Consider the following 23,820-nt stretch of genomic DNA (forward strand, 5'->3'; position numbering starts at 1 on the left):
ACCACCCGCGACAGCCTGCATTAGAAAGTAGCGCTGGGGGTTGCCAAATCTTGCTCGCACTCACCAGCTTGCATTTTATGGAGCTTTGTAAGAGAAATATCCCACCATGCGGTGATTGGAGGAACTCGTCCGGAAGTTCACATTAAAGAGTAACGCAGAGTGATCAAAATTCTGCCGATTCCGAGGTAGAATGAAATGTTCCACCCATCCCTAGTATATACAGGGATTGCATAATCCCATGTATTATAAGAAATTTGAGATGTGCATTTATGAATGGATTGCAGAAACCCATGTATAATAATGTAGTTTTAATTAGGATGATGAGATATCACTCATGTTTGTGACAGAGTAACCTGTCCGCTTAACTCTAAATCAGTCCCTGAGGCATATTTTCTGCTTTGGCTCCTATTCCCTAAGAGTTTTACATAAGAAATAGCAAACAGTGTGCTTGTACACTATGACTTCCATGTTCAGCCTTGGGTGTTCTCTGAATCTGAGTTTTAAACACGACTAGAGCCGTGTTAGGTTTAAGAAACACTCTGTTTAATGCTTCTAGTAGAAGTAATGCATTAAGGTGTACAGTGACACCAACAGAATCTTATGGAAAGTTTAACAGAGAAACCAGTGGCTCCAAGACGCCCTACCTGCTGCAGGGGCTCCGTTGCTGTCCTGTCCTTCCTGCCTGCCGTTACCGCTGTTCCTGGGTGCCTTACGCTGTGAGTCTCCCCTGCCGCCGCAACTCCACCGCGCGGCGGTGAGCAGGGGGAGACTACAGCTCCCAGGCTCCCTAGCGGCTGCCGACGCCATCTACGTGCCCGGAGGCGCTGAAACGACCGCGGCTCCCTCTGCGTCACGGGACGTGCGCGGGCGGCGCCGGGCTAAGCCCGGGCAAAGGGCGGGCCCTCGGTGGCCCTCCGAGGACCGTATGAGGCCGGGCAGGGCCATCCCCTTTGGTTGTCGCTCCCAGAATCCAGTAAGCGTTTTGTGATTGCTAGACAGTTCGGTGAACTGTGTGTACCTCCAGATTCAGGGGATTGGTGTATATCTGTTTAACAGCCCTGTAACTCATAGCCCGTTTCGTACAGTAGCAGGGTTTTTCAATTTATGCTACTATGACCATACAAAAGTCAACCATGGATAACTATTTGATCAAAGTTGTAAGCAAGATAAACAGCGACCGTAGAAAATCCTCAGGGCGAGATAATTTGCCTACTCTGCCCCTGCCTTTGGGACTCCGTGAAGAAGACATAACTGACACTGTTGAGCCTGTGGTTATCTATTGTGATCCCGAAGTTTCATCTGTAGCAGTATCTGATGCCCCAGCTGTTTCTGCCTTGATCGAAGATCTATTGGCAGTACCGGAGCTTGTCCCACAGCAATGCCCATTGGCCCCGCGTGCAGTGAGGGCATGCAGAAAAGTAATTAACAAACGGGGAGGAAATTCTACTAGAAGAAAAGCCGAACCTACATCCAAGAAGTCTGTTTGTGAAAAAGGGACCTTGGCTAAGGACAATTCAGTTACCATCAATACCGAGCAATTCAATCTACTAGTTGGTAATATTGAGAGTAAATTTGAGCTGATTGTTAAGCCATTAACCACCAAAATTAACGAACTTACAGCCGAAGTGTCTAGATTGGGGAGTGCCCTAGATAGGCTTATCGGCAAGTCGGAGTGAATTACAGGCTTGTAATACAAGCATTACTGTGCAGGAGCCTGTTATGACTGCTATACCAGTTAGGGAAGCTGCACCTAACAATAACCGATCCGTAGACCTCCCACCAGAGTGTGCACCTTATGTTGTTGTCCTATCCAATGTCCCCTGCTTAGATCTTGGCCGGACTAGAGCCACTTTAGAGTCGCAGGACTCATTAAAAAATAAAACAACCTTTTGGCTAAATAAGCACTGTGGGTTCCCGGTAAAGTTCTTTGATCAAATTATAACTACAAGAAGGGCTAGCTGGATAGGAAACACAAGGAAGTCATGTAGGGGGGACTGTGTTATCGTTAATTTTCAACACCCCCAACATGTTGCGACGGTTCTGCTAAGAGCAGCCTCTATATCACAATATGAGACTGACATAACTGTACGACCTCTTGGTTATTTCTACAACCATCTTAGTAAGCCGCCCCATGCTACTAACAGGGATAGAGTCCCCCCTCCTAATTATACCACTAATAGAAATAGATCATTATCCCCTAATTACGGGTTAGTTTTTGAAATCCCTGTTCAGAATAGATATCAATCCCTGAGCTCCTTAGATCAGAATGACTGACATCAGAAGACATTTAGGTCTCAGGCGACCGTTACTTTTAGCGGTCTGTCTAAACATTCTGATGTGTTTAAGTTAGCTCATGAGGATCCCCAGTTTAACGATAACCTGGGAACTATTAACAGTGGATCAGTAGTAACAAATGTTATTGGGGGTAACTTGGAATCGATTAATGATGTAGCTAGCAGCTTGGGTGTGTCTGTGATTGATCTATGTTGCAATGGAGACATCTCCAATACTGCCCAAGATGAGCTTAATAACTGCTCCCGTAGGGGTATCTCTATTGCTAGTTGGAATATAGCCGGTTGGGCCTCTAAGGAAAACAATCTGGGATGGGAGGTCCTGATTAGATCACATGATATTCTTTGTTTTCAAGAGTCTTGGTGTACTGCTCAACCTTGCTTTGATGGTTATATATGTTATAGCTTGGATGCTACTGAGTCTAGACATGGAAGAGCAAAGGGGGGACTGCTTTTCCTTATATCAGTAGACCTTAAGCTGACGGTTGTTAAACATTTAACAGTTGGTGCCCATTCCCAAATTCTCTGAGTGCGACTAACAGAAGGTTTTGAAGTGCTTTTAATACATTTTTATAATAACATTTTTAACAATTCCCGGCACAAAGTAATAGCTGAGCTTGACAGTGCCCTCATGAAGCTTGTAGCAGAAGCAAAATGCATTCTTACTCTTATTTGGTTAGGTGATTTTAATTCTACAATATGCAGTTTGTCCTCCTCTAGGGCTTGTGCGGTACAAAACAATAGTGGCGAAAATACGCCTCATTTCCCACATAACACCTATGGGGAGGCTATTAATAGTATAATGGCAACCTATGATTTAGAGCTGGTGAGGCCTGACGTAGAGGCTAGTGGTTATTTTATCCCTACATTTACTGGGAGGAACGCCAGTTCTAGCATTGATCATATTCTGGTTTCTTCTAGTCTAATGCCCCATTGTTCGATCATGATAAAGGATGTCTCCAGCATGAGTGATCACAATTGCATTATTTTCTTCCTTGCTAGATTATATAACAAGATGCAAGCAAGCGTCCGATATGGGATCAATGGGGAGTGTACCCCGAATTTTAGTGTGAAACGGGGAATTAGACAGGGCTGTGTCCTTGCCCCTTTGTTGTTCATTTTATTTATTAATGGGGTGGAAACCATCCTGAAAACAGTTAAGGCTGATGCACCTCAGGTTACCGGGATAGGTGTGCCTGTTCTGTTTTACGCGGATGATGCTGTGCTCCTATCTCGGACACCTATTGGTTTGCAGCGCCTGATGGATCGGTTTTCCGAATTCATAGGGGAGAGGAAGCTATTGATAAATAAAAGTAAAACTCATATTATGATTTGCGGGCCTAAGCCCCGTAAGAACCACGCCTTTTTTATAGAAGGAGTGAAAGTGAAGCAAGTCAAAAATTTCTGCTATTTGGGTGTCACTTTCTCGGGCGATGGTAGCTGGGCCCAGGATTTAATAAATGTAAGAACTAAAATGGCCAAAAGTTCCTACGGCATATTCAAATTTGCCGCAAAAATAGGGGATAGACGAATAAGAGACATGATGGAGATATACAAGGCCAAAAGTGTCTCCATTGCCCTATATGGGGCAGGGCTGTGGGGTTATTCTAACGTTGGTTGTCTTCAGAGGGAAGAAAACACCTTCCTCAAGAAACTTATGTGTCTTCCCGCTTCTGCCTCAACAGATTTAATTCATAAAGAGGTCGGGCTGCCTATTCGAGTGACCTTGTTTCCTATGGACCCTTGTCACTTTACAAAGCAATCTGGCATAAGGAAGAGACTGAGTTCAACCAACTTGTTATTAAGGACTGTTTTAAATTAGATAACTGTATGAAAATCCCATGGCTTAAGTATGTTGTCGAGAGCTATCAGGCTATTTTTGGGTTGAACTTGTTATTAGATTGTTATTCCACACGAGTTCTAGTTAAACATGACATGAAAAAATCTTTTCTGTTGTCTAGAACCCAAAAACGTCTAGCTGAGTCTGGTCCCTCTATTACTGTTCAACTGTATAATAAATACACTGAAAATGAGGGTTTTCAGCAGTACCTGAACATGGTAACCCGCCCAGCCCATAGATTTGTCCTAACCAGATTAAGGCTAGGAATGGCGCATGTCTTGGTGGCCTTCCCCCAACAAAAAAGATACCCTGTTGGCCCTTGCCCGTGCGACGGACACTCCAAACAAAGCAGTATGCACTTTATGCTTATTTGCACTCTGTTCTTGAATGTAAGGATTACGTTTTTAAAACCCATGTTTTTAAAATATGGTATTTTTAATACGGAAGATGCAATGAGGTTGCTTTTTAATATGAATTCCCCTGATATATGTTTTTATACTGCAAGTTTTATTTGTAAAGCTATTTATTATAGGAAAAGCATGATTTTTTTAAATGTGTTCCTTTATTAGTATGTATCTTTGTATTTTTGTGTTTTGCTGTGCGCTTTTATGGTCATTATATGTTATGAACCGAATAAAGCTTCATGAATTGAATTGAATTGAGAAAAAAGTTACGTGTTTATTCTCTTTTACACTCTCATTATCTCTATCCTATCCCTCAGTTTATTGTGAATTTAATGTCATTTGCATTAAACAAAAGGTGACCTTTTCTGGAAGTGCTAGTTTACTCAGTTTGTTTGTAGGTGTGTGTGATGCGCCCGATGAATCACTGACGAAAGGTTTAGTGTCCTTCTCTCAATGTTCTTCCACCTGCCACTAGACACCGAAATATATAGAATGTGCCACAGGCAAGAACACGCCCACTTGAATGACAGTGTATGTTGCTCTGCCTCTGCAGGCAGCCATTTGCATTCCTACCATTTTGGAAGAAGGTGGAGACACTTGTCACGTGATTCTTTCATGGCTAGGTTGATGGCAGGGTAGCAATAGAGAGATGGAGGAACCTGCATACGTGATGTGATATAGAAAACATGACTGGCATCAATCACGCCTTTGGCACCTCAGTAAAAGGGGGTGCGTGCTATCTTGGGGATGACAGAGGTCCCCTCCGACAGACAATTCCTGGGAGTAGCCATCTTGGCTTTGCGTGCATTCATGGCAGTCCACAGCAGACTGGTATTCTCCTTGCACAACGCAGCCAGGTGGAGTCAAAGGGCTGGCGGCCAGCCATATGCAAGCCTAGAAAGTCATGAAGGACCACCAGGTGGAACGAAAGGAGGATTCAGTTGACAGTTCTTGCATCGCTCTTTCTGAAGCCCCTATTGTCTCTCCATTCTCGGCAATAATAATTACTTTTTTTAAAATTATTGTTTGATACTGTGCTTATGCCATTTCTAAATGCGGGGGTACTATTAGCCAATTTAACAGTGCTCAATTTACCAGCCCCAGAATCAGGGCCTGCCTTTAGCATTGGGGAGCTGGGCCCAGGGCGACAATATTCTGAGGGGCGCATAGAGCTGTGTACCTTAAGAAAATACCAACAGCGGCACCCCTGTCATCTTGCTCCAGCCTTTCTGTCTGACTTTCCAGTTTAAAGTGGTTTTAATCATTCAGTATCATACTGCGGGCAATGTTTTTAACACCCTTGCCCTCCCTTCACAGTCTCACCCCAACTGACACACACCAACAATGAGAGGCGAGGAGAGCATGTGGCCTAACGGCTAGAGCAGTCGACCTCAAAGCTAGGGAGCAGGGTTTGAATCTGGGCATGCATATTCAACATCCTGTGATTACTTAGTGTCCCCCTGGCTAACAAAATTAATGTGTCCATCTGTAACACAACTGGTGCTCATGCAAAGCACTCTGATACCTTAGGGTCAGGTTCACGCTATAATCAACTGCAAAAAAAGAGAAAAACCTATAATCACTGTGAAGCAGCTAAGCTAGTGGTTATTTAGGTGCGCTGGGGGAGGTCTGGGGCCAGTCACTGATAAGCCAGGCATTGACCAGTGAACACATAAGGGACCCCCTGATGCCTCATTTAATTCACTACCATCCACAAGGGCGCCCCATTTCTCTCCGCTCAGGTTGCTCTCTCAACCAAGGCTGGCTCTGCCCCGGAGAATGGGCGGCTGAGTCAGCCTTGCTAAGATTCAAATTCTTGACCTGAAAATGACAGCACCTTTCAATGGAAATTGTTTAACCAACGGAGCTATCCAGCTGGAAGTATAGACGTCCCAATACCAGGTGAATATGGACTAAATATCTTGGCATCAGTCGTGTACACAAGGGTGAAGAGGGAGCTTTCGTTGCGATTTCATTGCTATATTCAACGAAGCATGAGCCTCACACATACAGTGAGACCACACACACCAATGACACCTGTAAGGAATTAGTAACATAAATATGCACAGTCAGTGAAGGTGAGTTAACATACTAGGAAGAGGTGGGGGATAAGGTAGTCAGTGATTTATTTACAGAGGGGAAGTTAACAAACTTTCTGAATGAAGGGTATGGCTTAGGGAGGTCAGCTCCTACTGCAGGAGAAACTTCTGACAACACTGAAGAAACATTGAAATATTACACAACATAAAACACAAACACATGGAGTTTTACATGCATTACATATAACGGGGGCAGGCGTACATTAATTGCATGGTTATACAGAGGATGCTGAGTATCCCTGCAACCACTAAAGGAAAGGTGAGAAGCAGACTTGGGTCGTGAATTCAGTGACAGGACCTGGGGCAAAATGTTACACTACCCACAAACAGTATTCCACAGGAAGGTTTCAAACTTCCATTTATCTGGCCAGAAAATAGCCCATACTGATACTTTCTCCTATTCAGCTGTAACATTTGATAGTCAACTATAAGGGTCAAATATGCTTGCTACTAGGGGTTTATCACTAGAGAGAACTAGTATTGCTCTCCACTCATTTATTAAAAATGTGGGTTTAAACCCATTAACATGGCAAAAAAAGTTCATGCAGCAAAATCAGTGACAGTAGCAACTTACGGGGCAGGCATTTGGGTATATATCAACCCCTCTGCCCTACAGATCATAGAGGACACATTTTGGCAAAAACTAGTGGGCCTCCCGGTAAGCTGCTCAAATTTTTTTGTCCATGCAGAATTGGATGTTCCCTACCTGACCAATACAATTGCCTTGGCCCCAATAATGTTGTGAAATTCTATTTGGAGAAGGGAATCTATCCATATCACCTAAAAGCTAATCGAAGACTGCCTATCCCTGGAAAATGGCCATAAGACTCCATGGATCTCCTATATTAAATCTACTCTTTCCTCCATAGGTTTAGAACGCTTATTTGCTGTCCCGACTGATTGTTTGAAGTTCTCAAAAAGGGAGATAAAATTGCGTTTTCCGAAACTGAGGGCTGAAGTAAGATTGAAAGCCAACTGCACAAAAGTATCGGTCAAAGCATATCTAGAAAGACTAATAGTACAGGAAGGGCCAACATCCTATATCTTTACTGTGACAAACTCATGTCACACATTTCTTCTAATTAGGTTTCGTTTGAATTTAATTCCATGTATGTTGGCCCATCCAGCTGGAATTGATTCAATAAATGTATTACCATCCTGTCCTTGCGATGATGTTTCTGCACAATCAAATCTACATATTCTCTTTTTTTGCAAATTTTATGTAGAACCACGTAAAAGATGTATTCTGCCCTTGATGTGTTAAATATTGTTTTAAACAATGTTGTGTTCCACTGTATTTTCTACAATCATTGCCTAGCCCTATGGTCTGTTTTTCTGCGGCATCCTTTTTAATCCAATCACGAAAAATTAGGAATCTGCACAATAATAACTGAGAATGAACTTTAAACTGATCCTATCAGCTGGCGTTTATTAATTGTTCTTTCATGGTGTTTGTTATAAGGGTGGGCGGAATTTGCGAAAGTGCCTTTCGCAAAATGTAGCGAAATGGCAAAAAATCTCTGCGAACACGCGAAATTTCGCGTACTCGCGGAGATTTTGTGCTGATTAATGCGTTACTGAATTTGACCTTCAAATCGGGCACCTGCTTTATTTATATATGTAAGTGCTTCCTGTTGATGTTTAATTTTTGTGACAGGAGCATTGTGCCAGAAGGAATCCTGCCCTGCATATTTATCCAAGAAGATGCCACCGTTTTGTGCAATACCTCTACTCAACTGGAGTACTTTCTGCTGGCTAATCAGTAAGTGCTACCTTGGTAGGTAAATGTATAGTGCTTTTCCTACACTACAGCTGCGTAAAGGGCCAGAAGAGTTGTCTCCAGCGACCATGTGTATCTGTAACTTTCCACCGCGCCGATGGGTGCCGGGGTCCCTCGAGTGAGCTGTCCATCATAGGGGGGAAAGGGCGGGAAGACGTTGCACACCACTGGTGTGTGGGCTGGGGCCAAACGGCGGGGCTTCTATGCAGTTCACTTGCCTCTTGTTTATAAAGGGTCAGGGACCGACCAGCGCAGCAGATGAGGAGACAGAACCTCCTGGTGTCAGGAACTACACAGGGATTGCGCTCAAGAAACTCATGGATGCACAGACCTCCATCAAGGATTACAGCAAATTGTTGACGGTAGATATGGGGAGAAAGCACACCTACCTAGCCTCCACCGTGCTCACGAATCTTTTGTGCTGATTAATGCGTTACTGAATTTGACCTTCAACTCGGGCACCTGCTTTATTTAAATCTGTAAGTGCTTCCTGAGGTTTAAAATAACAGGAGCATCGTGCCAGAATGAATCCTGCCCTGCATATTTCCGTCCTGCGCAGAACGCGGAAGTTTCGAAATTTTCGCGTTCCCCGCAGAACGCAAAAATGTCGAAGTTTCGCAATTTCCAAGAGCGGAACGGAAATTGACAGCCACCCTTAGTTTGTTATGATGTAATTACCTTTTTATACCTCTATGTGTATAATTTGCTTTCTTTTTTGTATAAATGTTTTTGAACTATAGTTTCTTATGTACATTTATGATCTTATACTATAAGTATCGAATAAAGTAAATTGACTGACTGAATCTTCCACATTGCGAACTCTAAGGTTATACCATATGCTATGCTAGACATTTCTTAGCATAGGACTTACCCCACACTGCATAGACAGAACCTGGAGCAACAACAGAATGTCCCAGATGTCACATCATGCAGGCTGCCTCCAAACACATGATGTGGGATGGGAATGCCCATGGGTAAGAGCCTTCTTGAAGGATGTAAAACAACACCTTACTCAGGCTAGTGCTGAGCAGGTATCTAGTGTACGGAAGTGTGCATTCTAGGATCATTCCAATATACAAAGAAAAGGAAAATCAGCATCAAAATATATTGATCTAGCATTGACCAAGCAAAGAGAAATTCCAATGGCACGGACAGTCCCTAAGGTACCACCGTTGTGTAAATGGAGGAAACCTAGCTTTGCTGGTTAAATCTGCAAGTATGCACTACACAGGAAGAACAGAAGATTAAGGAGACACTCAGTAGGTGGCAAATTACTTTTAGCATTGACGAATAACAAAAAAACACAATAGATCCCCCCACCTGCCACCCGAAAAGTCACATAAAAACAGTCTGCCAGAACGTAAACTTTTGGGTGTGCAACGTGCACATACTATTAGCCGGGCTGCTGCGTGGAAAATTGACCCAGGAGCGATATCTCCATTTCAACAAAGCAAAGGCATGAGCCTGTTAAAAGTGGTATACAACAATTTCCTCTAAATGCCACTATTTTGTCAATTTCCAGAGAACAATGCTACGGCCCGTAAATTACGCTCATTGTATGACATAGCATGTATCTTTTACTTAAGGCAATCATTACTAATAAGCATACTTTTATACAATGAGTTTGGTAACAATAGACCCCTGTTATGTAGCGCATAGATGCCCCAAAGGGTGAACATTTATATCTTATTAGCAGGGTTGGATTGGGATCACAATTTGGCCCGGACACTGTCAAAAACAGTGGCCCACATTCACGGGGAGTGCCCTTTTATGAAACACCATTTGGTTACTCTCAGGGGTCTCATTGCAGAGAAAGTTTTGGTAAATTAATCATTTTAAAGCTTATAGAGCCAGTAACATTTGCAGTTCTGAGAACTGAGTACTTGCTAGCATTCTTAACGCCCTGCACAATGTAGTCAGATACTATTACAAAGTCAAGGGGAAAGAGTTAGACTGGAAACTCTGGGAAAAGAAAATATAATAACAAAAGTAAGAGGACAGCAGCTCTCAGTCTCTGCCTTGGAGAATAGAACTTCTAATGACAAACAGTAATACACTTTGCAAATCAGCCATAATTAAACTGCAGAACACACCACTACACAATACAAAAGACCATTCCACATAATTATACTCCATGACACACAATCCCACTCTACATAATTCAAGTACACTCGAAACCACATAGTTATGAACCACATAATTCCACTGCACACCATGCCACATAATTCTACCACACACTTCTCCAACTAACAATTCCAATCCAACCCACATAATTCCACTCCACACCACATACCTCCACTCCACTCCATAACACATGGGTAAAACACATTGTCATTTACAACACCAACAACTCTAACTCCTGCAAATGCAAGACATAGTGGCATTTCCAATGCTTGTTTTTTATTGATGTTCCTCATTTTGACAACTTTATATTGTGTGAGCGGTCATTTGAGCGCTATTCATGAGCACCAATTACACTACACAAGATCAGATTTTTTTTATTTAAGGGCCTGGGAGCGAAAGTGATTTGCCCAGAATCACAGGATGTTGAGAGCAGATGCCACGCTCCGACCTGATCCCCCTTCTCTACAACTCTGACCTGCAGGCCAAAAATGCTTATGCATGCAAGGCATGAAAGTGGGTGGATTTTGTTCTTGGGAAAGACACCGGGGCCAAGATGACAATGGTCTACAGCATGAGCAATGGAACAACAGCTGGGCCCTTTTGCTTACTAAATTACTCAACCCCTCCCCAGCCCTCCATTGCCTCGGGGCAATGGCCTAGCAGGGAGGAGATTAAGCATAAAACACGACTGCTGTGCCATCCCTAGAGGCGGGGAGGTTGGCCTGGCTCAGGTGAAGATTGCCCAAGCCCACAACATCACCTGTCCCCCACAGCAAGGCCCAAGCTCAAACGCACCCTCCCCTGCCCACAGTGCACTGAATGAGAAGGCCCATGTGCTGAGGTGTCAGGCAAAAACACAGTTTCTGGGCTGCATTGGCGCCAAGGGGGCTGAGTTGAGAGTGGCTGAATGACCTTAGCAAAACCTGGCCCCCATGGGGCCAAATTCTCACCATCATCTGATCCCCAGCCCACCATCAGGGTGATTTTTTTGGCAGGGCAGGGGGTCAAGGAGAGGCCCCAATAAAAACTTGAAAAGTAGTGTTGTTGCTATAACATAGGAACTACTACAACCATTGACATATTGAACAGTAGAAAAATCATTTCATTTTAATCCTCTATTTGCATTTTTTTTATAATATACAGAAAACTACAACAGCTTTTTACAAACTTATAGTTAATTGAGTAATAAGCCTCTAAAGCTCCAAAATTAGAACTTACAGCTCAGCAGTCAGAGTACAATGCCCTCAATTTTTAGTTAAGATAATGACACCTATTCAACTGGGCATTCAGTGCGTTATTAAGTAGAACTCATTTTCAGTGAGAAAATCTGAACCCCTGGCTTGAAGGAGCAGACTTTTGGCCATAGCGATGTAAGTTATGTATGCAAGCAAAACCAAAACACAATTGAAGATTAAATGTCAAAAACACACTTAGAAAACAATAGAGGGATGGGAGTCTGTGGTAGTCTTTGTGTCTTACCAAAAGTGCTGATAAAAACAGTTACTAGCATTGTTCTTCCTGACAGCAGAAGTGTAGAGTAAGCTAACATTCACACTGCATGCTCGAATGTGCTCTTCTCTAGGGACTCCAGCCGTCCAGGGAAGACAAATATCACAACACCTGGTTCTTTTGAGCCATGCCAAAGTTTTGTTCCTCTGACTAACTGTGCCCTTCTAAAACGGTACCATTTTAACCAAATTGTAGATAGATTATTTACACTCATGTTTGCTTAGGAAACTAATGTCTTAATATACTGAATACTGTCAGAAATTGGGTTCCTGGTTGGCAGAGCTATGCACTCTGTCAAAGCAGGAGCCACAATCCTAGTCTGGGTAGGTCAGATATACAAACTAAATTAACCTGTGCTCACAATCTGGTAGCTTGGCACAGAGCAGTCAGGCTTAACTTAAGAGACAATGTGTAAAGCATTTGTGCAACACTTAAAACAGTAAAACAGTAAAAACACCACGGTAAAAGATACAATACCAGGATAGCAATATTGAGCGTACTTTATTGAACAAAACAAGACCAACAAGACAGAAATCCAATAAGTAGAACTGCATTTTTAAAGTATAACTTGAATTATAGTGTTTAAAAGCATAAAACGCCAACCGAGGCTATATGGTCACGCTAGACCAGGTTAAATCCAAAAGTTCAGTCTGACCACAGTGAAACATGGATCAGATAAAGATCCGTCCTTGTCCCCCTGAAAATAGTACCTTGTTTCGAGGTTACGTCAACATCAAGGGTGAGATGCTAGATGCTAGGAACAGTTTGAGGCGATGTGTCAGCATTGATCCTTTGGATTTAGGCGATGCATCGGTTCCGAGCCATGCAAGTCGGAGATACATCACCTTCGTACCCCTCTGATGTAGGCGATGGAACATCATTGAGCCACGCAGACAGTGATGCCATGCTCTTGATCCTGGTAGCATTGGGGATGCATCGAGGGAGATGCGCCAGTACTGAGACACGCAACTAAGGCAATGACTGGGTTTTTGCAACTGCAGCCTTTTAAACCCACTTAAAAGGGCCTACAACTGGATTTTCACCCCTTGGCAGTGCAATACTCTCAGCTGGGAGAGTCCAAGTGCTGGTTGTGGAGTGGATTGACTTTTTGATGTCCCTGAGACTTCCAACAGGCGATAAGCAGGCACACCCATTAAGCAACTCTGGGTTCATGTGGTGTAGGTCCAGTCCTTCTCACCCAGGCAAGGAGGGCATCAGGCAGGTCAGCACAGCAGAAATGCAGTTCTTCTAGAGCAGCAGTCCAGCAAAATGATAGTCCTTCAGCAGCACATAAGTCCTTCTTCCTCTAAGAGTATCCATAGTTCCAGGTGTGCACTGAGTTGTTGGTGTTAGAAGTCCAGTTCGTATACCCAGTTGTGCTTTTGAAGTGGGGGAGACTTCAAAGAGGGGCTTTGAAGTGCACAGTGGTACTCCCCTCCCTGCCCTGGCTCCATACTCACTACAAGGGGTCAAGCAGTCCTCTGTGTAGGAACAGGACACCAGCCTTTGAGGTGTACGTGTGAGGTTGTGCCCAGCTCCTCCAGCCCATCCTGCCCAAGATGGCCCATCAAGCTCCTGTTGTGTATGGCTGTCTAGAGGGAATGCACAAGGACCAGCTGTCTCCCCTCCCAGACATGTATTGGAGACAGGCATCACAAAAACAGGGCTTACGAACAGATACATGCCAGCTTTCTAAAAGTAGCATTTTTAAAGTTGAAATCATAAATCTAACTTTGCCATTCAAGAAGATTTAATATTACGAGTCCATCGGTTGCAAACAGGACAGATCTTCTCCCTCTGAATCAGGAATTATATGTTATTAGTTGTAATAAGAAATCCCCAATGCTAAACTACGAGAGGTGTAGGCCTCACAGTAGTGACAAACTATTTTGGAAATGATTTCACTACCAGGACAGGTGCACAGGGTAGTGGCAGTGCCCTGAGCCGCTTTTGGTGACGGAGATAGCTCAAGGTACGATCAGTTGAGCTGTGGTCTCTTTTAAATGTGCTGAAAATTGCGGTGACTGTATTTTAATCTTTTGAAGAAGCGGTGACTGTATTTTTAACTTAGTTAGCCTGCTAATACTTTCGGGGGCAGTACAGGCTTACCTGTGAGTCCACAGATAGCGGGGTTAGTTCTTGGCTCTTCTTCCTCCTGCACGCCCCGGTCCGACGCGGCAATCAGTGCCGTTGCGCGGAGGGCGGAGCAGGTCAGAGCGGGAACACTTCCGGGGGCAGACAGGAAGCAGGGCACATTTAAGCGGATGCTCCGGCGGCTGCGCAGCGGTGCACAGGGTAGTGGCAGTGCCCTGAGCCGCTTTTGGTGACGGAGATAGCTCAAGGTACGATCAGTTGAGCTGTGGTGTCTTTTAAATGTGCTGAAAATTGCGGTGACTGTATTTTAATCTTTTGAAGAAGCGGTGACTGTATTTTTAACTTAGTTAGCCTGCTAATACTTTCGGGGGCAGTACAGGCTTACCTGTGAGTCCACAGATAGCGGGGTTAGTTCTTGGCTCTTCTTCCTCCTGCATGCCCCGGTCCGACGCGGCAATCAGTGCCGTTGCGCGGAGGGCGGAGCAGGTCAGAGCGGGAACACTTCCGGGGGCAGACAGGAAGCAGGGCACATTTAAGCGGATGCTCCGGCGGCCGCGCAGCGGACGCGCTCAGCGGGCGCGCCGCTGGCGCGCCGAAGGCGCGCCTAAGGCAAGCCCGTCTGCGCCCGTCCGCGCCCGTCCGGGGCACGGGGCCACCCCCCTTGGTGGTTCCGGTTTAAAATACTCCTATTCTAGTCAGGACCTTCGCTCCCTGTGCCCCCAAACCGCAGCTGCCTATGCCCATAAGATGCAGGCCAGTGGCCCAGTGAGAACATGCAGACACTGCGCCTTTACTTTCAATTATGGACATGAGAACAAGGGGAGCTCGCACGTGGTGAATTGTTGCCTGCTGAACTGTCGTTCTCTCAGGAAGCACAGGTTTGAGATTCATGATCTCCTAATTGAACAAAAGACGGACATTATGTTTCTCACTGAAACTTGGCTGGATGAGGACTCAGTCCCCGAACTCCTTGAGGCGATTCCGTGTGGCTATACTGTAAAGCGTATTGATAGGGATTCGGGGAGAGGAGGTGGGGTGGCAATGATATATAAACTTGCTATTCAAAGCCACCTTGAGCCCATCGCTCTTATCGATGGTGAGGCAGGCCTTTTTACCATCACGATTGATAGTACTTGTATCATCAAAGGCCTCCTGGTTTATCGCCCTCCGGGTTACCCCTCCCGTTTTACTTCCAATTTAGCTGAATATCTAACTCAACCAGCCCTACGATACAGCAAGTTTCTTGTGTTAGGTCACTTAAACCTACACCTGGAAGATACAGAATGTGCATTAGCTACCGCGCTAAAGCAAGAACTTGCTACATTACAGTTAAATCTTAGTGCTTCCTGGCCCACGCACCACAAGGGTCATCTGCTTGATCCCATTTTCACTAACTGGGAGGCAGTAGAGGTTGGTCCACCACAGCCTCTGGTATGGACTGATCATTACCTTGTCCCTTTTGTCATGCGTTTACCTAAGCCTAAGGTGCCAGAGCATTTGCAGGAGGGAATAACCTACCGGAAATGGGGTGGATTTTCCCCATGCAAGTTTAAAAGCGCCCTCCTGATGGGAGGACCGCCTGGGGGGGAGGATGCTGAGAATGCTTGCGCAGAGTTGGATAGGAGGCTAAGGGAAGCACTCGATAGCACTGCCCCTTGGGCACGGAAAACACTCATTAGATCTAAGAAGTCTGCACCTTGGTTTAACTCAGCGCTGAAAAGCGCTAAGGCAGACTGTAAGCGAGCGGAAAGGCAGTGGAGGAAGGACTTCTCTACCCCAGGCAGGTGCAAGTATAAAGCAATGCTGAAGGTATACCATGGACTCATTAAGAAAACTAAGGCAGATTACTACCTAGAAAGAATTGAGTCATCAGGGAACTCCACCAGGGAATTAATCAAGGTTTACAAGGAAATCTCTTCCCTGGACACAGTGACAGCTCCTGCCACCGGGTCAGTTGAACGCTGTAACCTGATAGCGAATTTTTTCTCTAACAAAGTGGTGACTATCTATTCCACGTTTCCTGAATCGGCCGGGGTCCACCAGGATCTTCTGGATGTGTCAAGACCTCTAGGGGAGGATGAGAGACTAGATAGTTTTGTAATCCCTCCCCCTGAAATTCTAACAAAATTCTGCCTGAGCATCAAGTCTGGCTCCCCTAAGGACCCGACCTCCCCGAGTAGACTTGAGGAATGCTTAGATACCTTGGAGCCCTTCATCAGACATCTCTTGGAGGTCTCTTTCAGGACTAATACAGTCCCTGATTGCTGGAAGGAGGCAGTAGTACTTCCCCTCCCAAAAAAACCTCAGTTGGGCTCGGAGCGTTTAGACAATTTGCGACCTATCTCTCTTTTACCCTACTTTGCTAAGATCGCAGAGAAAGTGGTAAATGAGCAACTTACTGCTCATATTGGGAAATGTCACCTCCTTCACCCCACTCAATCGGGTTTCCGTAAATACCACTCAACGGAATCTGCTCTTCTTCTGGCAACTGAGACCATTCGGGAGTATGTAGATGCCGGTCAAACGGCCGCCCTGATCCTGTTGGATCTTAGTGCGGCCTTTGACACGGTAGCACACCACACTCTTATCCAGCGTCTAAAGAAAGGAGGCGTGTCTGGGAAGGCTTTAGACTGGCTTATATAATTCTTAGCCAATCGCAGCTTCCAGGTGAGGCAGGGCGAGTTTTACTCCAGGGTCATAGGATTGCAGCAGGGGGTTCCTCAGGGCTCAATCCTGAGCCCTACTCTGTTTAATCTTTATGTGGCTCCCCTAGCAGAGATCGCCGATGGTTTCGGGATTAAAGTCGTCTCTTATGCCGACGATACCCAGTTGGTGGTATCTTTGACACAGGAACAACAGTCGGCAGTCCCCAATCTGGTGATGTGTCTGCAAGATTTAGCCTCCTGGATGGAAAAAAACTGTCTAAAACTTAACGGTGATAAGACAGAAGTACTGGTGGTGGGAAGGGCTCCATCCGTATGGTCCTCTGCTTGGTGGCCGCAAAATCTGGGCCCAACCCCTGTCCCATGCGCCCAAGCCAAAAACCTGGGGGTCTGGATGGACTCTCACCTGTCTTTTGACTATCACACCAGGAGGGTCGCGGGAGCCTGCTTTGGAATCCTTAAAAGCCTCCGAAAAACATTGGATACACTTCCCATTGCTGCCAGGAAGACCCTGGTTCACGCCCTCGTGACATCTCTGATTCTGATGCACCCGAGGAGAACCGCCTCAAAACCGGTTCTTGCCTTTCTTCACTGGCTGCCTATACGAGAGCGTGTATGGTTTAAAACGTTGTGTATGTGTCACCGCATCATCAAGGGAACCTCTCCTGTGTATTTGTTGAACCTCCTTACTCCCTACACTCCTGCCCGCCACCTGAGGTCTGAGGGAAGGGGACTGGTACGCGTTCCGGTTGTAAAGAGAGCTAGGATGGGTGGGTGCTCCTTCCGTTTTCTGGCGGCGCAACTTTGGAACAAACTCCCCGAGAACCTTCAACTTGAACCCTCGGAAAGCATGTTTAGGAAGAAACTGAAAACCCACCTCTTTCCGCCTGGTTAGCTCTCCTTGATCCTCTACGTGACGTGCACCGCAGCGCGGGGACACACTGTCTAGTGTAACCAGGCGCTTTATAAACTCGATTATTATTATTATTATTATTATTAAAAGTGCATGCCCTACCACAGCACCCTGCTTAACGGGCAACCTAATGTGAACATAGGGGTGACTTATATGTAATAAAAGGGAATTTTAATGCTTGGTGAGGGGTTTTAAGGGCCAAGTCGACATGACAGTACAGCTGGATACACAGGCTCTGCAGTGGCACAAACAGTGCTGCAGGCCCTCTAGTAAAATTTCATTTACATCCTTGGGCACATATAATGCACTCAACTAGGGACCAATAAGTAAATTAAATATGCCAATTGTGGATAAACCAATGTTACCATATTTAGGGGATTAAGCACATGTACGTCAGCACTTGTTAGCAGTGGTAAAGTGCCCAGATTCCTAAGGCCAAAAAAAACAGATCAGCAAAAGGTGAGGCAGACAGACACAAGGTTTTGTGGGAATACCACCCTAATGCCCACAGGTCTTACAAATACCTTCCTAGCAGATTCTAGATACCAATCTTAAAGCTCAAAGACTGATAAGGCCAGCTTCCAGAGGATCAAACCCCTCACTGCAGTAGGAAACAGGCTCCACCACTCACTGCAACCAGGGCTTCAAAACATTCCACTCCACTAGTCACCTAGTTACAAGATGCCCTTATTGTCCTTTATGTCCCTGTAGCTATAGAGGAGCATGTAGCATGACCCTTGTCAAGGATGTCCATAGTTTAAATACAAGGGGATGTAGGATCCAAGGTTTGGACCTTCACCAGATAGATACAGACAACATAACCTCCCTCTTCTTATTTTTTTCAAATTCACTTCTAAGGAGGTGGTGGTGGTACTACTGGTGGGAAATCTTCCATAAAGGGAGTACTAGCTAGTCATTTTTGATAACTCTGATTCCAAACATTACAATATTCCCACTACCAAACCAGCTTGTTACTAAAGGATGACTTGTCATTTAATTGTAAATAATCCCATTAAATTTTGCTCTGGTTACCCCATTGTTAGTATGTGGAGCTCCAAATTCCCACTGATAGACTGCCCTATTAAAATACTTTCCATAGGAATAATTTCTGACTTTCTCTGATGCCATGCTTGTTCTGTTGTGAGTGAGATAGCTGAGCTGTGTATAGACCACCATTAAGGGCCATTCTCATTCCTGAACTCAGTTTACTATAAACAGGGCAGTAGATTCAGGGGAGGTGTTTTGGGTATTACACCCCCAAATAAATGTATTTTCTGGAAAATATTTGTGTACAGATACTTTCAGTTGTGTATGGTGAGATGTCTGTCGGATTTCACTAGAAATGTTTATATACACAGAGACAAAAATGCACACACAATCTTTCCCTCTCTCCGTTTTGAAAGTCTGCAAAAATTAAGTTGGTTTAAAATACATTGTATTTTTCCTTAATACCAATCAGTATTCCTCTCCCCTTCCACTGCCCCTTGAGCCGCTCACCTGCGCCTTGCTTGTCATGTAATGTATGTTACACTATATGGCAGCATGACTGCTGGAAAATCTGAAGCTCACACCTCCAAATCTTACTGACTAAGCTACGCCTCTGACTCTAATCATGGCAAATATCAGGGTCCCAACCTCTTAATTGTATTGCCATCTTCAGTTCATGTCCACTTCCTTATCCCACATTCCAATATATGTATTTCCTGCCAGAGGACGGCTGGGTGCTCAACAATATTTTTTTCTCTCTGAAGGATATTTCACATCTCAGCATGGAGATATGTGCTGCCTCTAGGGACAAGAGTACCTCGCACAACTGAAGTAAATCAATCATGTTTTATCAAAAACATCTCTATTACATATTTAACAAAAAGCTATATGAACCACTTGATCAAATGTTTCTATAAATGTTCCAACAATGCTTGTGTGATTCTACAGCTGTTTCTTAAACTGGCTTATCAAAATTATGACTGTTATCCAAAGTATGTTTTTATCAAGGAAAAAGCCTACCATGGCCTATGTAGAGGAAGAAAGCTATTTCATTCTGCTCCTGCAGCAACATACATATCTACATATTAGGCATGTCTTAATGTGGGCACATTATGCATCCAGATGTTGCTAGATTCAAGGTCTTTAGTAGACTTAGCTAATGAGCTCATGTCATATGTAGGGTTAAATATACTAATTTCATTTACCTTGAGCTTGCTGTATCTTTTGCTACATCCATTCAAGCCCATATTAGAAAACCCAGGGCTGTAAGAAATTTGGTGATTGGTTGAGGGGGCTGGAAACTCCACTCAGGCAACAACCATAATCCTTGTCCAGTAAATTACAAAAGTCCCTAAATTAACCTGTGCTTGACCCTCTGTTAGCTTGGCACAAATTACAGTCAGGCTTAACTTAGATGCACTGTGTAAAGTATTTGTGCAGTACACAAAGAGTAATAAAGCAAAAACACAGCACAGGAAAAATCATAAACCAATTTAGAACAACAGAGTGCATTTCAACAAATACAACAATATCAGAACTAAAAAAAACAATCAGTAGAACCAGAGAATTATAATTTGAAACTTTATAGTGAAATAGTGCCTAAAAGCACAAACCACCACTTGCTGTCATCGGGTCGCGCAAGACTGGGAGACAGTTCGGGCCCTAAGATACTTTAAGGACTACCTTAAGGGTCACTTATAAGTATTACAATGAAAGGTTTAGGCCTAGCAAAAAAATGTATTATTCAATTCATTTTACATTCCTGTACTGTTTAGTTATGTTGCACCCCAAGACAAGTTTTAATTACTGCTTTACATCATGTTGGAAGCCACCTGGGAACTTCAAACGTCATTATCTTTATAAGCGGAAGTCATCTTTACACCTTTGTTCATGATGAATAATTACCCATGGAGTATTGTCGGTCCTTTCTGATGAAAGGGCTCAAATTAACATTCATTCAAATTTAGCCCTAACGAAGGGCTGTTTGCTTGAAACGCATTGGGTGTATATTTTCACTGTTGCCTTCATGTAATTTGCATCATGCTGTAGAAACAATCTTGGATGGACCTTTCTCCAGTATTCAAGGTTGGAATCATGTAGTCTCTTTATGAACTTTGAAACTACTGATGAAACTGGAATAACATGGATTACTATTGATTTCCTGGCTTAAATTCAATTTACATTATAGGCTGCGAGGTTCATAGAATAAATATATTTACGTGCTTGGAACAAAGCACAAGTTGAGTTCAGCATGCCAAAATGTCGCCTTTAAGCATCCTAAAAAGATTATGTTGGCAATCTGGTGATCATTCGACTACATTTTTCAAACGTTTTATTTTGCCCGACCGAAAGGGCAGTTTAAAACTGCATGTGGCTTTCAACTGTCATGCCTTGCTTTAAAGTTAAATGCCATTTAGGATTAACCAATTTTTCAGCTACCTGGGGTTCATAGCTTATGAATTTAGAACTGATTTCATCAGTACGCCCCATCTCCTAAAATCAATAAATATGGGAATACAGTGCTGAAAAATACATTCCTCTACAGAGAGCACATTTCTTACATCAGAAATCTGTTTATGAAAGTGGCTTGCCCTGAAAATCTGTTTTGAAACTTTCAAACTGCATAATAAGCGAAAACCCGTCCCTTTTGCCATGCTCCCCTGATTTTTTAATTCTGGATAACTGGGTCCAAATCACAAAAACAGGTTGTAAATCTGCAACCACAGAGTTACACAGCCACGCATGGGTGCGGATTTATGACTTTTGGGAATGTCAACACCCAAAACCACTAACCTGTTTCCTTGGGAGATGATGTTGCTGTAGCAACCAGGATTTACATGGCTGTGACAGCAAATTCACAATTACCGATGTCCGCTTGGAAAGCTGCTCCAGTTAAAGTTTTACAGGCCTGCTTCAGGAAACCCTCTGTGAATTACAGCTTTTGCTGTTGTGTATTTATTTGTTCCTTCATCGTTTTATATGTTCTCTACATGTTGAAATGTCATTCATTGCCTTTGTCCAATGGCACATTTTATAAAATAACGTTTTTCCAAACACAATATATTTTACCTATGTAAAACCTTTTTCCGCAAATCACACCAGGTTTTGACATGTTCCAGTCCCCTTTCAAAATCTAGAAAGTTAACCTTGTCTGCTTTTCTAACAAATTTGAGGTGAGCCGATCTAGAGTGTCGCTGGTGTTGAGAGCGCTCTATATAGGAGCTGTTTACCACCTAAACTTGAGAACTACCCTGAGTTCTCTGCTTCTTTTTTGCATAATTTATGCGTCACTCCATGCCTGAAAGAGTATTGTTTTAACTTACACTGGGTGCTCCCTTGTGTCTGGACAAAGCTATACCTCTCTGAAGGGCTCTAATTACAGTGAAACACTGTGTCAGGGGTTGCTTTTACTTATTTCAGGTTGGCTTGGTTGGTATTTCACAAAATGAAAGCTGTAATACCGTGCCTAGAATGGTAATTGGCTTTTGTCATTTCACAGCTCAGCATGGACAGCACTGTTTTAGTCCTATGCTTAAATGCATTGCTGTAGAAATGGCAAACGACTTTGTCCCTTTCTATCTCGGTGTGGATGGCACTGTGCTAATCCTATGCTTAAAGGCTTTGATAGAAAAGCAGACGTTTGAGGTGAGCAGATCTAGAGTGTTGCTGGTGTTGAGAGCGCTCTATACAGGAGCTGTTGTCCACCTAAACTTGAGAACTACCCAGAATCCTCTGCTTCTTTTTTGCATAATTTGTGCACAAGTCTATGACTGAAAGGGTATTGTTTTGAATTATACTGGGTGCCCCCTTGTGTCTGGACAAAGCTATACCTCTCTGAAGAGCTCTAAGTAGAGTGAAACACTGTGTCATGGGTTGCTTTTACTCATTTCAGGTTGACTTGGTTGGTATTTTACCAAATCAAAGCTGTAATACTGTGCCTGGAGTGGTAATTGGCTTTTGTCATTTTGCAGCTCGGCATGGACATCACTGTGTTAGTCCTATGCTTAAAGGCTTTGCTATAGAAATGGCAAAAGACTTTGTCCCTTTCTATCTAGGCGTGGATGGCACTGTGCTAATCTCATGCTTAAAGACTTTGATAGAAAAGCAGACATTTGAGCTGAGCCGATCTAGAGTGTCGCTGGTGTTGAGAGCGCTCTATACAGGAGCTGTTTTCCAACTAAACTTGAGAACTACCCAGAGTTCTCTGCTTCTTTTTTGCATCTATATATATATATACTAGTCGTTTAGGGCCACCAGTTCCATCCGCAATCTGGAGGAAGCAGTACGAAAGTGCAACACTGATGGCCCCCATGATATCCGCCGGGAAGAGATGTTGTGGACTTCAGCAGAGTGGGAGGCAGTGTCTCTGCAGCAAGGAAGCCACGTGGCATTCAGCGCAGGGCCCAGTCCTCTCCCTGTCTCGATATGCCCTACTCAGACGATCGATGTGGGCTAGTCGTTCTACAGGGTGTTGTCTCTACCGAAGACCAGAACCTCAGTCTTGTCAGTGTTAAGTTTGAGGCAGCTGTCACTCATCCATGCTGCGGTGCTTTGCATTCATTTGTAGAAGTTATTATTTGTCTGAGTTGGGTCAAAGATAGTGAAAGGATGAGTTGGGTATTGTTGGCATAGGAGAGGATGTTGATGTGGTGTGTTCTTACAATGTCCACAAGTGGAGTCATGTAGATGTTGAAGAGGGTGGGGCTCAGGATGGAGCCTTGTGGTACTCTGCAGATGATGTGTTTAGGGAACAGCGTGAGACAAACTTTCTGAGTACGTCCTGAGAGGACAGATTCTATCCATTTGAGTCTGTTGTCTGTGATTCCGGTCTGGTGGAGTTGTAGAATGAGGTGGGGTGGGAGACAGTGTTGAAAGCAGTGGAGAGATCTAGGAATTTGAGGGTGGTCCTCTCTTCTCTGTCATGTAGTGCTTGTAAGTCATCTGTCGCTGCTATCAAGGCTATTGCAGTGCTGTGGCCGGCTCTGAACTCCAACTGGGATGTGACGAGTGGGTTGTGTCTTTCAAGATGGCTGGTCAGTTGTGGGCTGACGAGGAATGGTAGTACGGAGATAGGCCTGTAGTTCTGTAGATCTGTGGGTTCCGCTGACAGTTTCTT

The 23,820-nt window shown here is 44.1% G+C and overlaps 1 long non-coding RNA gene across 1 annotated transcript in view; it reads left to right on the top strand.

Annotated features, from left to right (window-relative positions):
• Window positions 1-8,287: 8,287 nt before the first annotated feature.
• Window positions 8,288-23,820, top strand: part of LOC146863232 (uncharacterized) — a 137,444-nt gene continuing 121,911 nt past the window's right edge. Inside the window, exon 1 of the long non-coding RNA XR_014978574.1 lies at window positions 8,288-8,396. This is a non-coding gene — a long non-coding RNA (uncharacterized LOC146863232). The remainder of the gene's footprint in view (window positions 8,397-23,820) is intronic.

Source organism: Triturus cristatus, chromosome 2_2, assembly GCF_964204655.1.
Source record: "Triturus cristatus chromosome 2_2, aTriCri1.1, whole genome shotgun sequence".
Classification (NCBI taxonomy): domain Eukaryota; kingdom Metazoa; phylum Chordata; class Amphibia; order Caudata; family Salamandridae; genus Triturus; species Triturus cristatus.